Source organism: Oncorhynchus mykiss, chromosome 12 (assembly GCF_013265735.2).
Source record: "Oncorhynchus mykiss isolate Arlee chromosome 12, USDA_OmykA_1.1, whole genome shotgun sequence".
Taxonomy (NCBI): domain Eukaryota; kingdom Metazoa; phylum Chordata; class Actinopteri; order Salmoniformes; family Salmonidae; genus Oncorhynchus; species Oncorhynchus mykiss.
In genome coordinates, this window is record NC_048576.1 from 63,022,578 (window position 1) to 63,046,900 (window position 24,323).

At 42.3% G+C, this 24,323-nt stretch overlaps 1 protein-coding gene across 1 annotated transcript in view; it reads right to left on the reverse strand.

Moving 5' to 3' along the window:
* The window catches only part of LOC110537966 (thyroid hormone receptor alpha), a 116,743-nt gene that overhangs the window by 58,812 nt on the left and 33,608 nt on the right, over positions 1-24,323 (reverse strand). The window contains exon 2 of the mRNA XM_021624454.2: positions 4,054-4,473. The gene's annotated coding sequence lies outside the window, so the exon portion shown is untranslated. The remainder of the gene's footprint in view (positions 1-4,053; positions 4,474-24,323) is intronic.

The window sequence follows — 24,323 nt, forward strand, 5'->3', positions numbered from 1 at the left end:
GGTAGGAGAGTTAAAAAGTTGGAGACCATGCCCTCTTTTCCCAAGCCACAAGGCCCCCACAACCCCAACAACCCCAACATCAATCTCCATCTGGCACAAGGCAGGCTGTCACATTCCTTCCCCAGAACACCCTACCCAACTCGACCAAATATGGACTGGGCTGATACATTCGGTACTGCTGACAAATGTGTCTCAAGTGATTGAGCAGATTAAGTCTATCAGCACAGCCCTTTTATAGGGTGAAGAGCAAAAGCATCCACTTGCTCATTCATTTCTAGAGCTGTCTGAGCTGCAATCGCTCCCAAGACCCCATGCATGCTTCACAGAAGTTTACACACTTGAATAATGCAACACAGCATGTAGAAATGTTGAGAATGTTCATTACTGTTCGCAAAACAATGTCCATACAGGCTAGAACACTATCCAATGCAAGATGATACATACCACCACAGACCGATGCTGGCACTAATACCGCCATAAGCAAACAGGAAAACGCTCATCCAGGTGGCGCTCCTAGTTGCCAGGGACTTTAATGCAGGGAAACAAATCAGGTTTTACCTAATTTCTCCCAGCATGTTAAATGTGCAAGAAGGAGAGAACTTTTAAAAATTATAATAATAAAAAATAATTTAAAAAATAAAACTCTTGACCACCTTTCCTCCACACACAGAGAGGTGTTTACAAAGCTCTCCCTCTCCCTCCATTTGGCAAATTTCACCATAATTCTATCCCCCTGATTTCTACGTACAAGTAAAAATTAAAAGCAGGAAGCACCAGTGACTCGGTCAATAAAAAAAGTGGCCCAGATGAAGCAGATGCTAAGCCACAGGACTGTTTTGCAAGCACAGACTGGAATATGTTCCGGCATTGAGGAGTACACCACATCAGTCACTGGATTCATCAATAAGTGCGTCGATGACATCGTCTCCACAGTGACTGTACGTACATACTAGGGATGCACGATGTAGTCAGTGAACATATCGGAATTGGCCGATATTAGCTAAAAATGCCAACATCGGCATAGGCCAATATCTAGTTTAACGCTTGATGTGCAAAACCAATTTCAAAGCTGACGTGCATACCTATATAAATAAGGTACATGATATAATTACACCACGTAAAAGTTTGCGCTACACGTGCAACACAGAATTCCTAAGCAAGCCCACAATGTCTGCTGTGTGGATCGAGCAGTCAACAAGTTGAGCGGTCATTTGAAAGAGTAGCAAAATTTCAGCGAGACAACAAAGGTGAAATCCATTAAAGCCAGGATAATGGAACTCATTGCCCTTGACAATCAACCGTTCTCTGTCGTGGGTGATGTTGGCTTTCGCCGACTGGTCGAGCACCGGTTAACACAAAGTGAGCCATTTTTTCCGATGTTGCCCTACCGGAGTTACACAGTAATAGCTTCACTGCTATTAGCTTCACGACATACACTATGGAGCCGCCGTTTGGGTCTATGCGTGTCAAAAAAAGATACAGTAGTACTGTCAGATATGTATAAAAATGTCAGCAAACACCTGTGTGTTTAGAATACCGCGTTGGTAATAAAGCATCATTCGATAGACCGCTACATCTGGGGTAGCTAGCTTTAGCTTGGTACCTAGCTAGCACCAATATAACCAGCCTGAAAACAATGACCAGTAAAAACTGCAGTCATTTTTATTATTCTTAGCAATGAGTTAGGAATACTTGTAAGTATTAGCAAATAGTAGAATTATGCCATACTTTTATTTTGAAGGCTAATTGCAAAGTCCACTATTAATCAAATAAGAACTGTCTTGTAAATTAGGGTTATTTTACATTATGACACATAGCTACAGTGGGGCAAAAAAAGTATTTAGTCAAATAAATGATTACCATTATGCTGTTTTGTAGTTTGATAGATTTTTACCTAAGTAACATTTATTGTAGAATTGATTCAAATAATGCATAAGCATTTGTTTCAAATGTAATGACAGAGCAGTAGCTGAGTTTATCTGCTTGGATCAAGTGCCATTCTGGCTTTGGCTAATGAGCCTTCTTTTTTTGTGTGGTCTCGTTTTGGTATTGAGATAATAAACCTGGTATCGGTATTCAAGTCAAAATGCTGGTATCGTGGCAACACTAGTTATAGGGCTATAGGCAAGAGTCATAGATTCTCCAGCCGACCTTGTGCGTCGTCTCTGACTGGTAACATATTGATCTGCATGATGAAAGCATCTACCTTCAACTCTGTTTGCACTCTGTAGTCTGGACACACGCTGAGCTTCAGCAGGCAGGGAGGGAGGGAGGCACGCAGGCACACACACCGGTTTTGACAATACCAGTGTTAAAATATATTTTTTTCCACGGCAAAAATGTAAACACGAAGCTCTCTTGGTCCTTTAAAAACCTGCTGCCTGTAAAATAGTGTGCTACAGCTTGGAAAATAAATACATGTGACTCTGGATGACAACATAATGGTGTTTGTTTCCAACATCAGGGCTGTTTTCCTAATGAAGTTACATTCGCTTCGTGTTTTCTTTCCTTGCCACGATACGAACAAGTATCGTACAGAGCACACACAAAACGCACGCATGCTAGCACGCACACCAACACTCACACAAACGCATAGCTTCCACAAGTTCAGTAAGGTGAGCACTCCACGGCAGGAGCCTCTGATTGGACGGCCTGGGGTTCTGGTTTCTATACATCAACCTGTTGCTCAGCTGTTCCCGTGCAGCATGTGCAGGGAAGGGAGGACATTACCATGGCAACACAAAGTGCAGGAAAGGGGAAGGTGTTATGGTGCTAGTATGATGCGTGAGACGATTATCAATAGAAGTTATTACAAGTGACATTTTCACAGCAGAGGGAGTAGGGAATGCTGAGAGGGAAAAAAAGGGGGGGTCCCTGAGGACGGGGTCAAAGATACGAGTGTTTTGTCACACAATGAGGAATATGGAAATAGCATTGTTATTGTCAAATAAAGAATGGAGCCTTGGGAGCAGCAGGTAGCCTAGCGGTTAGAGCGAATTCCCGAGCCGACTAGGTGAAAAACATCTGACTATCTGCCCGTGAGCAAAGGCCTAAAACCTTAATTGCTCCAGTGTCCCTGGCCGTGACCCCGCTGTCCGCTGGGGTTTTAGGGGAGGGGGATGTGCAACAAAACACAATTGTTACACACCTGTACATGTGTGAAACAGAACAAATATCAGCACTTTCGGTATTGATACGTTCCTAACCCAGAATCCCATTGAAACACAGGGATTGGTTCAATCCTGACTTTACCCCTCAGGCATCATAATGGAAGACATTAGATCAAGGGGATCAAAAGGGGACATGAGATCTGTTTGATCCAGACTTATTTGAGCTAAACACACAGGGAGGGAGATCCTCATCTTAGACTATGAAGCACAACAGTCAAACATCAACCTCGAGGTGTGTCCACACCAAATGTGCCACATTATTGTCAGCAGTGGGATATAGCCATAGCCCCACAGTCAAACAATCCGGAGTGCACTAGCACAGTCGTGTTAAAAAGGCATACAGAAAAGGGCTCGGCCGAAGGAGGACCTGATCCTCCATCAGCACTCCTACTCCGAGATGCTTTTTTAACATGGGCCCTGTTCAGTTGGATCAGTCACTTCGATCTCTGACAGTCTAGCTCCCTCCTCCACTTCGACTCTCTCCCCCAGAAACTCTCACGCCACCTGGAGGGTCACGGAGGATTAGCCAATCAAAAAGGTCAGAGGTACACGGAGCTTCCAGTGGATTAACGCCACAGCCAGACAACACACAAGAGGCAGTGGACTGGTTTACTCAGGTTACTCATGTTGGGAAATAAGTTAGTCGACCGCGTTTAGAACAATTCCTTGACTCAAGACCACCTTTAGAGCACCCTAAATCTATACCTTAAACCTTGAGATAACCTTGCCTCGCCTTCTTAAATTCAATGTGCAGATATGGATATAAAAGAGCTGAAGCTCTGAGCTATCCAATCAGGCCCCAGTCTTACTACTCCTGTTGTTTCACCCACTGCATCATAAGGCGGAGAGAAGGGGCCGAGTGGGAAGGAACCAGAGAACTCACCTGTGGATTGTTCTTCTCACCCTCGCTCTGCTGGGTCTTACTGTTCTTCTTACAGCCTTTGCCACCTGGCGGGCTATTATCGGCTGATAATAGGCTCCCCTTTCAGTCCCTCTCAGCCCCTAAGGCAGCGCGCTGCTCTCAGGGTCCCCACACCATTCAGGCTTGCCGCTGTGCTGTTTAATGTAAGTGACTGACCCCCAAGCATGCAGCCTTCTGGTTTTGACTGCCTCCCAGGTGGGCCATTTTCCAGATGTGATTCTGCCACCCAGGCAAACTGTTTTCAGGCTCTCTCCGTGCTTTTTTTTGCAACAACTCGCTAGCTCGGCTAGCCCTGGGTCTGAAAGCCTCAGACGTGCTCCACTGCTCGGTCCTTGTCTACCTCCCAAAAAGGTGGTCTCCAGTGGATCAGTCAGCCTGCACCTGTAAGACACACACAGAACAGAAGGGTTCGACATAAACACAGAGAAGCCAACTAACGGAGTACAAAAAAAACTTCAAACTCACAGGGTAGATTATCAGAGGACTGGTTTCCGGAACACAGATTACGCCTAGACAAACTCACAGGGTAGATACTGTAAAAACAGTCAAAGCCTTGATTTTACTGGTGTGTCTATGAGTTTGGTCTGCCTTGCTGTTGTGGTATTGTGGAGTTGAGGTCAACATTATTTTAGGAAGGTATTACTTGAGGACAACATTTTATGGAGGTATTACTTGAGGACAACATTTTATGGAGGTATTACTTGAGGACAAGTTCAAGTAGGGAGAATAGCATTTTAGAAAATCTATAAATTGCTAACTCAAGAGACTGTTTCACATACAGTGCAAGTAGGAAATAGTATATTCTGCAAGTAGGAAATAGCCTACTATGGCCCAATGCAAGTGGAGTTTGTCAAAAGGCACCTAAATGACTCTGACCATGAGAAACAAGATTCTCTGGTCTGATGCAGCAGGGACTGGGAGACTAGTCAAGATCGAGGGAAAGATGTACGGTGCACAGTACAGAGAGATCCTTGATGAAAACCTGCTCCAGAGTGCTCAGGACCTCAGACTGGGGCGAAGGTTCATCTTCCAGCAGGACAACAAACCTAAGCACACAGCCAAGACAATGCAGGAGTGGCTCGGGACAAGACTCTTGAGTGGCCCAGCCAGAGCCTGGACTTGAACCCAATTGAATATTTCTGGAGAGACCTGAAAATAGCTGTGCAGCGACGCTCCTCATCCAACCTGACAGAGCTTGAGAGGATCTGCAGAGAAGAATGGGAGAAACTCCCCAAATACAGGTGTGCAAAGCTTGTAGCGTCATACCCAAGAAGACTTGAGGCTGTAATCGCTGGTCAAAGGGGCTTCAACAAAGTACTGAGTAAAGGGTGTGAATACTTATGTATATGTGATAAAGTTATTTATTTTTAATACATTTGCCAACATTTCTAAAAACCTATTTTTGCTTTGTCATTATGGGGAATTGTGTGTAGATTGATGAGGGAAAAAAACGATCAATTTTAGAATAAGGCTGTAAAGTAACAAAATATGGAAAATGTCAAGGGGTCTGAATACTTTCCGAATGCACTGTATCTTTAAGCATGGTCAAGTTAATAGTTATGTTGTGGATGATGCATTAAACCACCCAGACACATAAAAGATGCAGTCATCCCTCTGAACTGAGCTGCAAGACAGGAAGGAAACCGGCTTAGGGATGTCAAGAGGCCTTTGGTGATTTTAAAACAGTTAAGAGTTCAATAGCTGTGATGGGAGAAAATTGAAGATGGATCAACAACATTGAAGTGACTCCATAATAAATGACCTAAATGACAGAGTGTTCTTTTCACTCATATACAGAATACAAATATTCCGAAACATTCAAAAGTACACAAGGCACAGAATAAAAAACAAATACTGTATAATTGCTGTTTAGCAATGATCCCCAACACCTTGACAGAGCATACCCAAGACGACTCACATCTATAAATCAGGCGTTTCTAACATGCATTGACTCGGGGGTGAATTCTTATCTAAATCAAGATATAATCAAAATATTATAATATATATATAAAATATTATAATATATATATAAAATATTATAATATATATAAATATTATAGTATATATATAAATATTATAATATATAAATAAAAAATAAAAAAAATAAAAAAAAATAAAAAAAAAATACAAATATAAAAATAAATAAAAATAAATATATAAATATATAAATATATTACACACATATACATACCACGTTTTATTTTGTATTAATCTTTTTTTTAATTGAATTTTTCTTACAGTTTGAGAGTATTTTGTGTAGATCATTGACAGAAAATGACAATGAAATCCATTTGAATCCCAGTTTGTAACACAAAATGTGATGAAATCCAAGGCAGACATTCTATAGTCACTAAGTAGGGCTGGAAAGAGTCGGAAACCTTCCGGGAAATTTCAGGACATTTTTCATGGGGAGGTTAAGCCCGGGAATTTTGCTTAAACTCATCAAAAATGTTAGTTTATATCAGTGAACCTTTTTTTTGTGGGATACACAAGGCAATTCTAGGTCTTGTGGCATGTTTTGGTTAAACTATCCCTAATTCAATGGAATTGCAACCCTTTGCATGCACAGTGTACTTCCTCATCACATGTACAGCTGATCCTCAAGATCTTGCACAGGAATGAGATGCTATTGAGCCCACACTACTACACTGTCTGAGCCAAGGACTACAAGCTTTCTGGTATGTTTTGATTACAATACTGGGTGGGGTGAATATATTTTATATGACATACAATATTTTTTGTGAACTAGTAAATAGTAGCCTACAGCAAAGTGTGTTTAAATCATTTCTAACTTGTTAACAATTTCTGCTAGTTAGTTTTTGCTACCATGTGGGTTTTAGCTTGATTGAGCCTGTTAATTGAGTGTTAATTCACCTGTTTCCATACATTTCATTTAAAAAAAATTCTTACAAATGAGTTGTTTAATCTAACTGCTTAACTATTTATCTGTACATGGAATTGTATTATTTTTTTTTTTACTCATTTGTTTTCTTATCTTTACAGGAAAATGCCACGGGCACTATCTGACGCGTGGAGACATTTCACAGCAACTAATGTAGAAGGAAAATCTGTGTACATTTGCAAACACTGTGCTAAATCATATGTGAAAAATGCAACAAAGATGCAGAAGTTCCCTCAGCGCTCACAACAAGCAACCTCTGACAAAAGTTCTGTTCGAGGTGAAAATTATGAATCAGACACCTTACTGATAGCAACAGCTCATGGTCCTCCTGGAATCAGAAGTTTTTTTTTTACTCAATGGAGGAACGTAGTCAGAGAAATGCTGATGAATGTCTTGCTCGAGCTGTGTATGCAACTGGTTCATCTGATGCTCACAGGCAATGTGTATTAGAAGAGATTTCTGAATGTTCTTCGCCCCTCCAACCAGACATGCTTTATCTACTAATTTGCTGGATGCAGAGTTCAAGTGAAGGTCAAGCAAATCATAGAGAAAGCAGATTATTGCAATCATCTCTGATGGGTGGTTGAACGTTTGTGGACAAGGAATAATTAACTACATTATCTCCACCCATCAACAGTCTGCAGATATGGACATCCCCATCAAGAGGATCCTCCTGTATGATGTATTTTGGGAGAGAGTGGCAAGCAGCCTGAAACTCCTTAAACCTATAGCAATAGCCATTGCACAGATTGAGGGAGACCGTGCCATCCGGTCTGATGTTCAGACTCTGCTTGCAGATGTAAGAGAATACATCCATACTGCCCTGCCCACTTCACTGTTGCTCCAAGCAGAGGAAACTGCAGTTCTGAAATACATCAAAAAGCATGAAGACTTCTGCCTGAAGCCCATACATGTCGCAGTGTACATGTTGGACCCCAAGTATGCTGGCAAGAGCATCCTGTCTGGTGCAGAGATCAACAAGGCCTATGGTGTCATCGCTACCATGTCTCGCCACCTTGGCCTGGATGAGGACAAAGTTCTTGGCAGTCTGTCGAAGTACACTTCCAAGCAAGGGCTTTAGGATGTAGGTGCAATGTGGCAGTCGTGCCAATATATCTCATCAGCAACCTGGTGGAAGGGACTTTGTGGATCTGAGGCTCTTTCCCCTTTAGTTTCTGGACTATCATTTTACAGATGTATGTTGAAAACGTTTTTGGGAGAAGCGATGGATCATTGGGGATCATTCAATATTCCCTTTTGTTGTTCAGTGAAATCATCCCGTGTGAAGAGTCACAAATTTAACTTTAATTAAAATGAGTTGACTAAATAGTTGTTTTTTTCTATTGGAAGGATTTAATCATTTGCAATTATGTCTACTTATGACAAGGTAAAATGTTTATGTTTCGGTCTCCATATGATATGTAAATATATCCAATGCAAAAAACACCTACATTTAAAAATGGTACTAATATTAATGTGCATATATTTCCGTTAAATCCCATATATTCCCGTTAATTCCCACGGAAAGTTTCCACCTCTGAATATTCCCCAAAATGTGCAACCCTAGCTGTAAGTAGTGGCCACCGGCAGCGCTAACACCTCTACTGTAGAATTGAGGATACAGCTATTGTAAAATAAAGAAAATAAGTACTCTGGGGGGAAAATGTGCCATTCAAGACTACTTCATGCTCTATCATTATTTGTGAATTACAGGACTTCAGTTCCAGCGTCAGCTAGCAAGCATCAAAAACCCCAGTACCCAGCTCCTCTGTGAGACATTATGAACAGCATGAACTCATTTCCAGTACTCTTACAGCCCAGCCCGGAAGGCCTACTCAAAACTGTTTAAGGCAAGGACATATTTTCACTGTGTTACTTTGGTAACGGCCTTGTGATTTTTAGCCATTGAACAAACAAGGAGAGGGTGACTCAGATCGACTCCCTGGCGCTTGAAAGAGTGACAGAGGGAGCGCAATCACAAACAAAACATCAATTAGTTAGTTAATTTCATTAATGTTAGCAATCAGTGACTATCTGCCAAGGACACACTGACAAGGAGGGATGAAAATAACATATGGCATTGGCAAGACTTCTGTCAGAGACTGCCTTCCCTCCTTTCCTTTTTCCACATTTTGTTGTGTTACAGCCGGAATTTAAATTGATGACATTTAGATATTGTGTCACAGATCCACACACAATACCTCAATGTGAAAATGGGTTTGTTTGTAGAACATTTTTGAGATTAATATAAAATGTAAACCTGAAATGTCTCGAGTCAATAAGTATTCAACCTCTTTCTTATGGCAAGCCTAAATAAGTTAAGGCGTGAAAATGGCCTTCACAACATAATAAGTTGCATGGACTCATTGTGTTATGACTACCTCATCTCTGTACCCCACACATAGATAATTGTCACACCCTGGCCTTAGTTATCTTTGTTTTCTTTATTATTTTGGTTTAGGCCAGGGTGTGACATGGGTGATTTATTGTGTTCGTCTTGTCTAGGGGTTTATTAGAATATGGGGTTCTGTTCAGTTTTGTTGTCTAGGTAAGTCTATGATTGCCTAGAGTGGTTCTCAGAGGCAGGTGTTTATCGTTGTCTCTGATTGGGAACCATATTTAGGCAGCCATATTCTTTGGGTATTTTGTGGGTGATTGTTTCCTGTCTGTGTTTTATGCACCAGTTAGGACTATTACGGTTTTCACGTTTATTGTTTTGTAGTTTGTTCATGTTTTGAGTTTTCTTATTAAAGAACCATGAACTTCAACCACGCTGCATTTTGGTCCACCTCTCCTTCCCAGGAAGAAAATCGTGACAATAATTGTAAGGTCCCACAATCGAGTAGTGATTTTCAAGCACAGATTCAACCACAAAGACCAGTAAGGTTTTTCAATGCCTCGCAAAGAGGGGCATCGATTGGCATATGCAAATATCCCTTTGAGTATGGTGAAGTTATTCATTAGGCTTTGGAAGGTGCATCAATACAACCAGTCACTACAAAGATACAGGTGTCCTTCCTAACTCAGTTGCCGGAGAGTAAGGAAACTGTTCAGGCATTTCACCATGAGGCCAATGGTGATTTTAAAACAGTTACAGAGTTTAATGGTTGTGATATGAGAAAACTGAGAATGGATCAACAATGTAGGTACTCCACAATACTAACATAAATGACAGTGAAAAGGAAGCCTGTACAGAATAAAAATATTCAAAAACATGCAAAAACAAGGCACAAAAGTAATACTGCAAAAAAATGTGCCAAAGAAATTAACACTTTGTATTCAGAACAAAAAGTTATGTTTGGGGTTAATCCAATTCAACACATTACCGAGTACCACTCTATATTTACAAGTGTAGGGGTGGGTGTATCATGTTACAGGTATGCTTGTAATCGTTAAAGGACTACGGAGTTTCAGGATTAAATTTTTTTTACCCGAATGGAGAAAAGCACAGGCAAACTCCTAGAGAAACACCTTGGTTTAGTCTGCTTTCCAACATATACTAGGAGACAAAATCACCTTTCAGCAGGACAATAACCTAAAACACAAGGCCAAATCTACACTGGAGTTGCTTACCAAAACGACATTGAATGTTCCTGAGTGGCCCAGTTAGTTTTCACTGAAATCGGCTTGAAAATGCATTTTAAAAAATGTAAATGGCTGTCTAGCAATGGTCAACAATCAATTTGACAGAGCTTGAAGAATTGATTAAAGAATAATGGGTAAATATTGTACAATCCAGGTGTACAAAGCTCTTCGAGACAAACCCAAAAAGACTCACAGCTGTAATGGCCGCCAAAGGTGCTTCTACAAAGTATTGACTTATCATGTTAAATGAAGAGTCCCTTAAGGATGTTAGGAAAGAACATCATGGGGTGCATGCTCACACGCACCTTCCCCAAAACACATGTAAATATTGTTCGATAAATTACCTGCACAGGATCGGTACATCCGAACATCACACCTGCAGGGACAGGTACAGGATGGCAACAACTGCCCGAGTTACACCAGGAACGCACAATCCCGCCATCAGTGCTCAGACTGTCCGCAATAGGCTGAGAGAGGCTGGACTGAGGGCTTGTAGGACTGTTGTAAGGCAGGTCCTCACCAGACATCACGGGCAACAGTGTTGCCTATGGGCACAAACCCACCGTCGCTGGACCAGACAGGACTGGCAAAAAGTGCTCTTCACTGACGAGTTGCGGTTTTGTCTCACCAGGGGTGATGGTCGGATTCACATTAATTGTCAAAGGAATGAGCGTTACACCGAGGCCTGTACTCTGGAGCGGGATCAATTTGGAAGTGGAGGGTCCGTCATGGTCTGGGGCGGTGTGTCACAGCATCATGGGACTGAGCTTGTTGTCATTGCAGGAAATCTCAACGCTGTGCGTTACAGGGAAGACATCCTCCTCCCTCATGTGGTACCCTTCCTGCAGGCTCATCCTGACATGACCCTCCAGCATGACAATGCCACCAGCCATACTGCTCGTTCTGTGCGTGATTTCCTGCAAGACAGGAATGTCAGTGTTGTGCAATGGCCAGCGAAGAGCCCGGATCTCAATCCCATTGAGCACGTCTGGGACCTGTTGGATCGGAGAGTGAAGGCTAGGGCCATTCCCCCTAGAAATGTCCAGGAACTTGCAGGTGCCTTGGTGGAAGAGTAGGGTAACATCTCACAGCAAGAACTGGCAAATCTGGTGCATTCCATGAGGAGGAGATGCACTGCAGTACTTAATGCAGCTGGTGGCCACAAGCTTATATTCTGGGTTCTAATGGGGTACAACAGTTGAACAAAGCTCATAAGACATTTCTAAAAAGTTTTATTCTTCAAATGCGTACGTAATGAATTTATAAGTCCAAAAGTAGATGTAGCAATTGCTGATTGCCCCTTTAAAAGATCCCCTCCTGCTATTTTGTTTTCTTACTTGAAAAGTGATATCCCTGACAAACAACCTTTAGATAGGAGTATATCTACACAGTGTACAAAACATTAAGAACACCTTCCTAATATTGAGCGGCACCCTCTTTTACCCTCAGAACAGCCTTAATTCCTCGGGGCATGGACCGTATAAGGTGCCGAAAGCGTTTCACAGGGATGCTGGCCCATGTGTCAAGTTAGCTGTATGACTTTTGGGTGGTGGACCATTCATGATACACATGAGAAACTGTTGAGTGTGAAAAACTCAACCGCGTTGCAGTTCTTGACACCTGGCACCTACTACATACCCCATTCAAAGGCACTTCAATATTTTGGCTTCCCCGTTGACACGCTCTCTGAATGGCACACATACACAATCCATGTGTAAATTGTCTCAAAGCTTAAAAATCCTTCTGTAACCCGTCTCCTAACCCTTTATCTACTCTGATTGAAGTGTAGCATTCACCTGTATTCAACAATCTGTCAAGGAAAGAGCCGGTGTTCCTAATGTTTTGTACACTCAAAGTATTCACCTCCCTTGACTTATTCCACATTTTGTTGTGTCACCGCCTGAATTTAAATACATGTTTTTTTCCCCCCTCACCCATCTACACACCCATAATGAGAAGGTGAAAATGTGTTTTCAGAAAATGTTTGTACATTTGTTGAGAATGAAATACAATACTGAGTCAATACTTGGTAGAAGCACCTTTGACAGCGACTACAGCTGGGAGTCTTTCGGAGTAGGTCTCCAAGAGCTTTCCACACCTGGATTGTACACTCAATATTTTCACTCATCTACCAATAGGTGGCCTTCTTTGTACAGCATTCAAAAGCTTCCCTGGTCTTTGTGGTCGAATCGGTGTTTGAAATTCACTGCTCGACTGAGGGACCTTACAGATAATTGTATGTGTAGGGTACAGAGATGAGGTAGTCATCCAAAAATCATGTTAAACACTATTATTGCACACAGAGTGAGCAAATGCAACTTATTATGTGACTTAAGGACATTTTTACTCCTGAACTTATTTAGGCTTGCCATATCAAGACATTTCAGCTTTTTATTTTTATTTCGAAAGACAAAATTCCACTTTGACATTATGGGGTATTGTGTGTATGCCAGTGACAAAAAAAATCTCAATTTAATCTATTTCAAATTTAGCTGTAACAAAAAGTGGAAAACATCAAGGGAGGTGAATAGTTTCTGAAGGCACTGTTAATGCGTTGCAAAATAATGGGTGTAATGACCAATGACAATCCCCATGGTAATGATAGGTTCATCCAACAGGCCAATTGCGTGTTCCCTTGGACTCATCTGTGTCTCACTATTTAGCGAGCTGAACTGGTAGGAGTTCAGAGTAAGTGAGAATATTCCGTGCCCTTGGCCTTCTGTTGATATGCCTTTTTGGCAAACAAGTAATGTAGTAAGAGTTGCAGCTGTCATGACACACACAACTCTGCCTTTCTAATAAAATGCAAATTAATTACTTAAAAATCATAATGTGATTTTCTGGATTTTGTTTTAGATTCCGTCTCTCACAGTTGAAGTGTACCTATGATAAAAATTAGACCTCTACATGCTTTGTAAGTAGGAAAACCTGCAAAATCGGTAGTGTATCAAATACTTGTTCTCCCCACTGGAGTTTCAGGCTTTTATTTTGAAAAATGAGCCAGAACGATAACATCGCGTCAAGTGGTTACATGAGTTTGGAAAGGTATTACTTTTCCCTCTCCTACTGTGAAAGACATTTGCGGTTGATATATTATCGATTATATATTTTAAAAACAACCTGAGGATTGATTATAAAAAACATTTGACATGTTTCTGTGGACATTATGGGGAAACTATTTGGAATGTGTCTGCGTTGTCGTGCCCACTCTTTCTTCTGGAATTCTGAACATAACACGCCAAACAGAGGTATGGATATAAAAATAATCTTTATGGAACAAAAGGAACATTTGTTGTGTAACTGGGAGTCTCGTGAGTGAAAACATCCGAAGGTAAACAATTCATTTGATTGCTTTTCTGATTTGTGACCAAGCTACCTGATGCTAAGTGTACTTAATATTTTGTCGTGCGATCGATAAACTTAAACAAACGCTTGGATTGCTTTTGCTGTAAAGCATAATTTCAAAATCTGACACGACAGCCTTTAACAAAAGGCTAAGCTGTGTTTTCCTATATTGCACTTGTGATTTCATGAATATAAATATTTTTTGTCATATTTATTGAATGTAGAGCTATGCTATTCAGCGGTTGTTGATGACAGTTATCCCGTTAGTGGGATTGCAGCCATAACAAGTTAAGTGCCTTTTGGTGTCACGTCTGTAGGAAACCTGGCACCATTCCTACGGTGAATCATGGTAGCAGCATCATGCTGTGGAGATTTTTTCAGCGGCAGGGACTGCGAGACTAGTCAGGAAAGAGTGAAAGATGAAAGGAGCAAAGTACAGAGAGATCCTTGATGAAAACCTGTTCCAGATCACTCAGACTGGGGTGACGGTTCACCTTCCAACAGGACAACAACCCTGAAAAGACAATGCAGGAGTGGCTCGAAAGTCTCCGAATGTGGCCCAGTCAGAGTCTGGACATGAACCCATTCGAACATCTCTGGAGAGGCCTGAAAATAGCTGTGCAGTGACGCTCCCCATCCAATCAGACAGAGTTTGAGAGGATCTGCAGAGAAGAATGAGAGCTACTCACCAAATACAGCTGTACAAAGCTTGTAGCGTCATACCCAAGAAGACTCGAGGCTGCAATCGCTGCCAAAGGTGCTTCAACAGCATAATCATTACACAGGCAAGTGTGTTAGGGTGGATTTTGCAACTTACAATATTGCTCCATTGTTTACATTTGTTGATGGGCCCATTTGATTGTGGCTTTACTTTACTATCACAGCAATGGTGCATTGTGTAGCCTAGAGATTAGTGATACAGGTTTAAACTCAACAGCCACGTGTACAGTGTACATACCAAACGTACCCTATCAGTAAAAGAACAGCACATCCACTGCTGTGATGTCACATCAGATATTGGTCAGTAGTTACTGACAGCTTCCTTTACCGCTGAAAGAGAAGGAGGCCGCCAGGAACAACTAGTGAGCCAAGAAAGAAAGAAGGAAAGAAAGAGGAAGAGGAAGAGAAAGGCACCAGACATGAGAAATTGAAACTAGATTAGATGGAGAGAAATAGCAGGAACAGAGAGAGAAGTGAGAGAGAATTTCAGAGAGTGGAAGAGAAAGTTAGTGTGAGAGAGTAAAAGAAAGAAAATGTAAGACAGGCTGAAAGAGAGGAGAAAGGAAGTGAGAGGGAGCCTAAGGCAGAGTGAGTGACTATGCATTCTGTGCAGCATTACCCCTGAGGGGCCCCTTGCTTCATTGGTTAGCTGAGGGTATATGAGGAAAGGAGAGGTCAGTACTAAACCTAACCCAGTCAGCCAGTCAAAGCACAGAGGCCTGCCTGAGCAACAACTAGGGTGGAACTCTGCATATAACCTACATGGTATACATCTTCCCTCTCGACCCCCTCCCCCCCCATCCACCTCCGTTCCCCACCCTGTCTAAAAAGGCACGCTCTCCATACATAACTTATTTTATACCCCCCTCCCCCATCTACAACTGATAAGGTGGTCAAAGATAAGGTGAGATTGAGGATGGCGAGGGTCTGCTCCAGGCCTGATTTAGGTCCCTTAGAATGTGCCCAAACATTCCTGAGATGGGAACATAGTGAGCAGGACTGATGGACAAAAAAAACACGTTGAGCCAGCAGAGTAGAGGAGAGCATAGAGAGCTGAGCAGAGAAGACGGGCTGCCTTCTGAGAATTCGCAGGCTGCCATCCATTCTATTGGCCAACATGCAATTATAGGAAAAATAAAATGGATGACCTACGATCAAGATTATACCGAAGGGACATTAAAAACGAACATCTTATGCTTCACCGAGTCGTGGCTGAACGACGACACGGATAATATAGGGCTGGCGGGAGTTTCCATGCACTGGCAGGACAGAGAAGCTACGTGTCTATTTGTCAATAACAGCTGGTGCACGTTGTCTAATATTAAAGAAGTCTCGAGGTAATGCTCGCCTGAGGTAGAGTACCTTATAATAAGCTGTAGACCACACTATCTACCAAGAGAGTACTCATCTATATTATTCGCAGCCGTCGAGTTACCACCACAAACCGATGCTGGCACTAAGACCGCTCTCAACCAACTCGATAAGGCCATAAGCAAACAAGAAAATGCTCATCCAGAATCGGCGGTCCTAGTGGCCCGGGGACTTCAGACAAACTTAAATCAGTTTTAGCACATTTTTACCAGCATGTCACGTGCAACCAGCGGGGGACAAAAATGACAAATACTATTTAAAAATAAATAAATAAATAAATAAAGAAAAAAAAAACTCTGGACCACCTTTACTCCACACACAGAGATGCAAACAAATCTCTCCCCTGTCCTCCTTTTGGCAAATCTGACCATAATTCTATCCTCCTGATTCCTGCTTACAAGAAAAAACTAAAGCAGGAAGTAACAGTAACTCACTCAATACGGAAGTGCTCAGATGACGCGGATGCTACAGGACTGTTTTGCTAGCATAGACTGGAATATGTTCCGGGATTCATCCAACGGCATTGAGGACTACACCACCTCAGTCATTGGCTTAATCAACAAGTGTATAGACGACGTTCCCACAGTGACCGTACATACATATCCCAACCAGAAGCCATGTCTGCACCAACAGGCAACGTCTGCATCGAGCTAAAGGCTAGAGCTGACGCTTTCAAGGAGCGGGACACTAATCAGGACACATAGAAGAACTCCCGCTATGCCCTCAGACGAACCATCAAACAAGCAAAGCGTCAATAAAGGATTAAGATTGAATCCTACTACACCGGCTCTGAAGCTCGTCAGATGTGGCAGGGCATGACAACTATTACAGACTGCAAAGGGAAACCCAGCCGCGAGCTGCCCAGTGACACAGGTCTACCAGATGAGCAAAATGCATTTTATGCTCGCTTCGGGGCAAGCAACACTGGAGCATGCATGACAGCACCAGCTGTTCTGGACGACTGTGTGATACATTGGCTACCGAGAGCATTAAGACCTTTAAACAGGTCAACATTCACAAATCCCCAGGGCCAAAAGGATTACAAGGACGTGTACTTAAAGCATGCATGGACCAACTGGCAAGCATCTTCACTGACATTTTCAACCTCTCCCTGACCGAGTCCGTAATACCTACATGTTTCAAGCAGACCACCATGGTCCCTGTGCCCAAGGAAGCGAAGGTAACCTGCCTAAATGACTACCGACCTGTAGCACTCTATAGCCATGAAGTGCTTTGAAAGGCTGGTCATGGCTCACATCAACATCACCGTCCCGGAAACCCTAGACCCACTCCAATTCACATACTGTCCCACCAGATCCGAAGCCCTTTCCCACCTGGACAAAAGGAACACCTATGTGAGAATGCTGTTCATTGACTACATTCAGCGTTCAACACCATAAAGCTCACCACTAAGCTAAGGACCCTGCGGCTAAACACCTCCCTCTCCAACTGGATCCTGGACTTCTTGACGGGCCGCCCCCAGGCAACAACACGTCTGCTACAGTGATCCTCAACACTGGCGCCCCTCAGGGGTGTATGCTTAGTCTCCTCTTGTACTCCCTGTTCACCCATGACTGTGTTGCCAAACACGACTCCAACACTATCAATAAGTTTGCTGACGACACAACAGTGGTAGGTCTGATCACCGACAATGATGAGACAGCCTATAAGGAGGAGAACAGAGACCTGGCAGTGAGGTGCCAGGACAACAACCTCGCCCTCAATGTGAGAAAGACAAAAGGAGCGGATCGTGGACAACAGGAAAAGGACCCATTAGCATCGGGGCTGTAGTGGAGCGGGTCGAGAGTTTCAAGTTCCTGGTGTCCACATCACCAATAAAATATCATGGCTCAAACACACAAAGACAGTCGTGAAAAGGGCATGACAACACCTTTTCCCCCTCTGGAGACTGAAAAGATTTGGCATGAGTCCCAGATCCTCAAAAAGTTCTACAGCTGCACCACCGAGAGCATCCTGACCAGTTGCATCACTGTACTGGTTTGGTAACTGCTCGGCATCTGACCGTAAGGCGCTAGAGGGTAGTGCGTACGGCCCAGTACATCACTGGGGGCAAGCTTCCAGCCATCCAGGACCTATTTACTAGGCAGTGTCAAAGACTCCAGTCACCCAAGTCATAGACAGTTCTCTGCTACCACACAGAAAGCGGGAATCAGAGCGCCAAGTCTAGGACCAAAAGGCTCCTTTAACAGCTTCTAACCCCAAGCCATAAGACTACTGAACAATTAACCAAATGTTGTGTAGTGCAGTGGTTACAAAACTGTGAGTTTCAACCCAGCCAGGGCTCTAGGTGGGTTGCGGGATAATAGTTTGTGAAGAGCAAATTATTATTTACTTAACTTTCAGTCTGGGAAAACGCTTTCAGTGTAAACTTAAACCAAGTATATATTTTTCAATAATAGCCTATAACCTTTGAGAATTTACAAACAAAATCAAAGCTAGACAAAAATCAGGCCCCCATTTATATTTGAGCCTAAGAACACAGCATTAGCCTCGGTCAAAATGTGTTACATTTTAGGGAATGAAGCTTAACTGCACAATTATCTTTCAGCTCCATGGCAGGATGTGTGGAATTTCAGGAAATTACTTCTGAAACTACAACATTCTCTTCGCTGCCAAGATGATATTTTCTACTTATTTTTGGTCTGTGTATATTTCTTTCGCCACGCAACCATTATGGTGGGTGGCGGATCAAAAGACACCTCAATTGGTGTGTCAAAGCAATAACGTTTGGGAACCCTTGATGTAGTGTAAAGGGACAAAAGGACAATTACACTCAATTTACACAACAGCGAGTGAAGTGGTTGACATGTGAACACGAGTACATAATGTCCTTTCCGAGACTCTAAGAGATGCAGACAGCGTGTACACACACACTAACTCAGCGAGTGGATTAGAGGTCACTGATAAAAGTGTTTGCTCAGAGCGAAGCCTTTGCAGATGGGTGAGGCGATAAGGGAGTTCAATGGGGGTGGCCTCGGGTGTGTTATGCAAACGAGGAAAGAAGACACACACACACACACACACAAAGAGAGCGAGACACCAATGATCTATATATACACACTAGATGACTAACAGGGGGGGGGGGGGGTACTGTAAAGCCACTGTGCCTCCATCTTGACACCACCCCACCATCGTACTTTTTTTTTTACCAATAGAAATGCATTTATTAATGTCTACATTAGTTTCCCCATTTATTATATTACAGACACCTTAATGTGCAGAGCTGTCATCAAGGCAAAGGGTGGCTACTTTGAAGAATCTCAATTATATTTTGATTTGTTAAACACATTTTTGGTTACTACATGATTCCATATGTCTTATTTCATAGTTTTGACAGCGTCACTATTATTCTACAATGTAGAAAATAGTACAAATAAAGAAAAACCCTGGAATGAGTAGGTGTGTCAAATTTTGACTGAAATATTTTTGTGTGTATTATTATTATTCACCATAGACTATAAAAGCACCAGCTGCAAGTTATTTTAATTTAGGCAATCTGTTCAAGTATTTCCAAACATAATATAGAGAGAGACATGTGATCGTATACAAATGTAAGCACAGTTTGAAATGATTATGTTTGTCAAATATATGTGTTTGGGCTTCTTGCAGTCAATTTGCGGTGTACAAACTATTTGTAATTATGTTTTGGCCCCCCGACCATCCATTCAAGAAAAAAATTGTCTCGTGGCTAAATGTAGTTGATAATCCCTGCCTTAATACTTTATCATATAAAACTTATTTTTTTATTCCTGAAAATCTATTTTTTTAGATTACTAAATGTTAGTGTCCCCTACCACCACAAAACAAATACTTTTGAAAAATGTAGAAAAACTGTAGGATTGGACGACTGCCAATCAGTGGCTTCAAAGCTTCTCCATGGTCAATACAGAGCATCACCGCGTCCACACACAGAGACATACAGTACACACGGACGCAGAGACATACAGTACACACACGTCGCCCCAGATGGCACATCGAGGGGCCTGGTATGTGTGATTGACCTTGGCTGCAGTGGCAATAGACCAAGTGGGCACCAGGCAAAAACAACCGCAGGAGGAGGGAGGGCTGTTGTCATTTTCGGCAACCCTTTAGTTACGCAATACTTGCAACTAAGCATAACCAAAAGCCCAGCTGAGGACAACAAAAAGGAGGAGAAGGAGCATGTGTCCATGTGTGTGTTCATGCATGTGTCCATGTGTGTGTGCACTAGTGTGTGTGCACTATATCCACGGGGCGGGTGGGTTTTAGGGCCATAAAATATTGTGGATGAAGGGCGGGTGGGTTGAATAAATAGAAGAAAATGCATACATTTAAAAAATAATAATAATTGAATACAGCAAAAGTATAATTATTGTGCAAGTCATATCTGTAGGCTACATTTATCTGGCACTAGGCTCTAAAGCTTAGGCTATGCACTACATGTAGCGCACCAAATACACCCCAATTGCTAAATGCTTTTGGGAACTTCGGTAGAAAAAGTTAACACTGATCCAACCGAGGCAAAAAGGACAATGTCGGAGTTTAATTCAATAAGAAAAAAATTAAATAGAAGGGAAGGCCAGAAGAGTAGGCTATTATCTGGAAAATATTTGGTGAGGTGGCAAAAGAGGAGGATAGCAGTGCCAGCACTGGGGACTTCAAAATGGCACGTCAAGGGAACTGTACTGTTCAGATGGGTTAAATGGAATAGTAGCCTAACTGAAATCTGAACTGTAGGTCTATAACCTCTCACATAGCCTAATATAATATTAACCCCTGCAGAATTAATCATTTCTTGCAGTAAAATGATACACCAAATGTAAATTCTGACTCAGGAACAGGAGTAGAGAAATATGATTGGTTTCTTTCAGAATCTTGAGAAAATGAATGTGCGGTGCTGCTGCTGCTCTGTCAGCATCTTAACAGCTGATAGTAGTATTTCAAAACATACAAAATATGCATCCTAAATTCTGTCGTTTGATAGATTTCAATTTCCTTCAAACCGGTGAAACTGATGCCATTTGGTGATTTTACACTGAAAATCTTTCCTGTTTTTTTTTGGTTTTGGTTGAGTTGTTGCATTTTCTCCCCAGTCCCTAAACGTCTTTGCTGCATGAGAGAAGCAGAGATGAAAGAGGAAAGAAAACAAACCTTACCGATGTCAACCAGATTGAAGAATTCATTCTATCGATTTAGAAAATTCAATTAAATGTTATTGGTCACATACACATATTTAGCAGATGTTATTGCGGATGTAGAGAAATGCTTGTGTTTTTGTGACATTCTGGTGAGCAAGGGTTATATTATAAGCAGAAACATATGCATATCTAAAAGGCCTGTCAAAAAAAAAAATACTCCATCTTTGACTATATTAGTGGGTTAGGGTCGGGTGCGGACCTCACATCTTTAATTTATCACATATACGTCGGGCAGTTGCGGATGGGTTATTAGCAATTGCGGGAGGAACAAACAGCTGACCATGCATCACTAGTGTGTGTCCGCATGCATGTTTATATACACGTGTCTGTGTCCATGTACAGTGGGGCAAAAAAGTATTTAGTCAGCCACCAATTGTGCAAGTTCTCCCACTTAAAAAGATGAGGCTTATAATTTTCATCATAGCTACACTTCAACTATGACAGACAAAATGACAAAAAAAAAAATCCAGAAAAACACATTGTAGAATTTTATGAATTTATTTGCAAATGATAGTGGAAAATAACTCTTTGGTCAATAACAAAAGTTTCTCAATACTTTGTTATATACCCTTTGTTGGCAATGACTAAGGTCAAATGTTTTCTGTAAGTCTTCACAAGGTTTTCACACACTGTTGCTGGTATTTTGGCCCATTCCTCCATGCAGATCTCCTCTAGAGCAGTGATGTTTTGGGGCTGTTGCTGGGCAACACGGACTTTCAACTGCCTCCTAAGATTTTCTATGGGGTTGAGATCTGGAGACTGAGTCAATCCTGCAACTTACTGTGCAATGTGCACTACACATTTTAATGTTACCCTGGTATGCTTGTACAGACCATTTTATAAGCATTGTATTATAACCTAATGATAAGGTTTATGATCAGGACAACTCTTCTCTCACAGATTCACTGTGACTCCTTTCCATTGAACCCAACTGACCCTTGTTGCTCAACTTGCAATTGAAAAATAGAGAAACCGCAATAAAGTAGATTTCATAGCAATATGCATTACATTTAATCGTACGGGCCAGACAAAATGAGCTGTCTGACTCTTCCTTACCTTTGACTCTGGCATCTTGCCTAATTAAATAAAGGTATAACTTGTATTTTTTATTCTACAGTACAGTAGGTTGAGGAAAGTTACAGATGGTTTGGTCTCCAGGGTAAAAATACCCTTTTGACATTTAACCTGTGATCTAACGCCTCACTCATCGCTTAATTGGAGATCATCTGCCTCCAGATCACTAGAAACCATTCAGGGAACATTCCCATTATTTAGTATGGTCAGCGCGTGAGTGGGGTGGGCAGTCTGTTGGTTTTTCTATGTTTTCGGCCTAGTATGGTTCTCAATCAGAGGCAGGTGTCATTAGTGTTCTCTGATTGAGAATCATACTTAGGTAGCCTGGGTTGCACTGTTTGTTTGTGGGTGATTGTCTATGTCAGTGGCTTGTGTCAGCACAGGTCTAATATGTAGCTTCACGGTCGTCATTTGTTTATTGTTTTGTATGCAGTGTCAGTATTTTCTTGATTAAAGATTTACCATGGACACTTACCACGCCGCATTTTGGTCTTCCGATCCATCTCGCCTCTTCAGATGAAGAGGAGGACGACCGTGACAATATATATTATATTGCATGTATGTACACCTAGATAATGAACTTCTTTCAATAAAGCGTTTCACATTCTCCACTGGTTGAAAATAAGTATCTCATTGAAATACTATCCTGTGTCCTCAGATTAACAAAGAGGAAGGGAGTTAGTTAGACATGCAAAATCATGTTTCTAGTCTATTGCATAGTTACAATGTATAATCATTGATGTCCCAGGAGCAGGAGTGATAAACAAGTGTATAATTATAATGCATAAAAATCTGCATAAAAAGAGACGTCCCTTTTTCAGGACCCTGTCTTTCAAAGATAATTCGTAAAAATCCAAATAACTTCACAGATCTTCATTGTAAAGGGTAAAGGGTTTAAACACTGTTTCCCATGCTTGTTCAATGAACCATAAACAATTCATGAACATGCACCTGTGGAACGGTCGTTAAGACACTAACAGCTTACAGACGGTAGGCAATTAAGGTCACAGTTATGAAAACTTAGGACACTAAAAAGAGGCCCTTCTACTGACTCTGAAAAACACAGAAAGAAAGATGCCCAGGTTCCCTACTCATCTGCGTGAACGTGCTTTAGGCCTGCTGCAAGGAGGCATGAGGACTGCAGATGTGGCCAGGGAAATGAATTGCATTGTCCGTACTGCGAGACGCCTAAGACAGCGCAACAGGGAGACAGGACGGACAGCTGATCGTCCTCGCAGTGGCAGACCACGTGTAACAACACCTGCACAGGATCAGTACATCCAAACATCCCACCTGCAGGATAGCAACAACTGCCCGAGTTACACCAGGAACGCACAATCCCTCCATCAGTGCTCAAACTGTCCGCAACAGGCAGAGAGAGGTTGGACTGAGGGCTTGTAGGACTGTTGTAAGGCAGGTCCTCACCAGACATCACGGGCAACAATGTTGCCTATGGGCACAAACCCACCATTGCTGGACCAGACAGGACTGGCAAAAAGTGCTCTTCACTGACGAGTCACAGTTTTGTCTCACCAGGGGTGATGGTCAGATTCACGTTTATCTTCGAAAGGAATGAGCGTTACACCGGGACCTGTACTCTGGAGCGGGATCGATTTGGAGGTGGAGGGTCCATCATGGTCTGTGGCGGTGTGTCGCAGCATCATCGGACTGAGCTCGTCGTCATTGCAGGCAATCTCAACACTGTGCATTACGGGGAAGACATCCTCCTCCCTCATGTGGTACCCTTCCTGCAGGCTCATCCTGACATGACCCTCCAGCATGACAATGCCACCAGCCATACTGCTCATTCTGTGCGTGATTTCCTGCAAGACAGGAATGTCAATGTTCTGCCATGGCCAGCAAAGAGCCCGGATCTCAATCCCATTGAGCACGCCTGGGACCTGCTGGATCGGAGGGTGAGGGCTAGGGCCATTCCCCCTAGAAATGTCTGGGAACTTGCAGGTGCCTTGGTGGAAGAGTGGGGTAACATCTCACATCAAGAACTGGCAAATCTGGTGCAGTCCATGAGGAGGAGA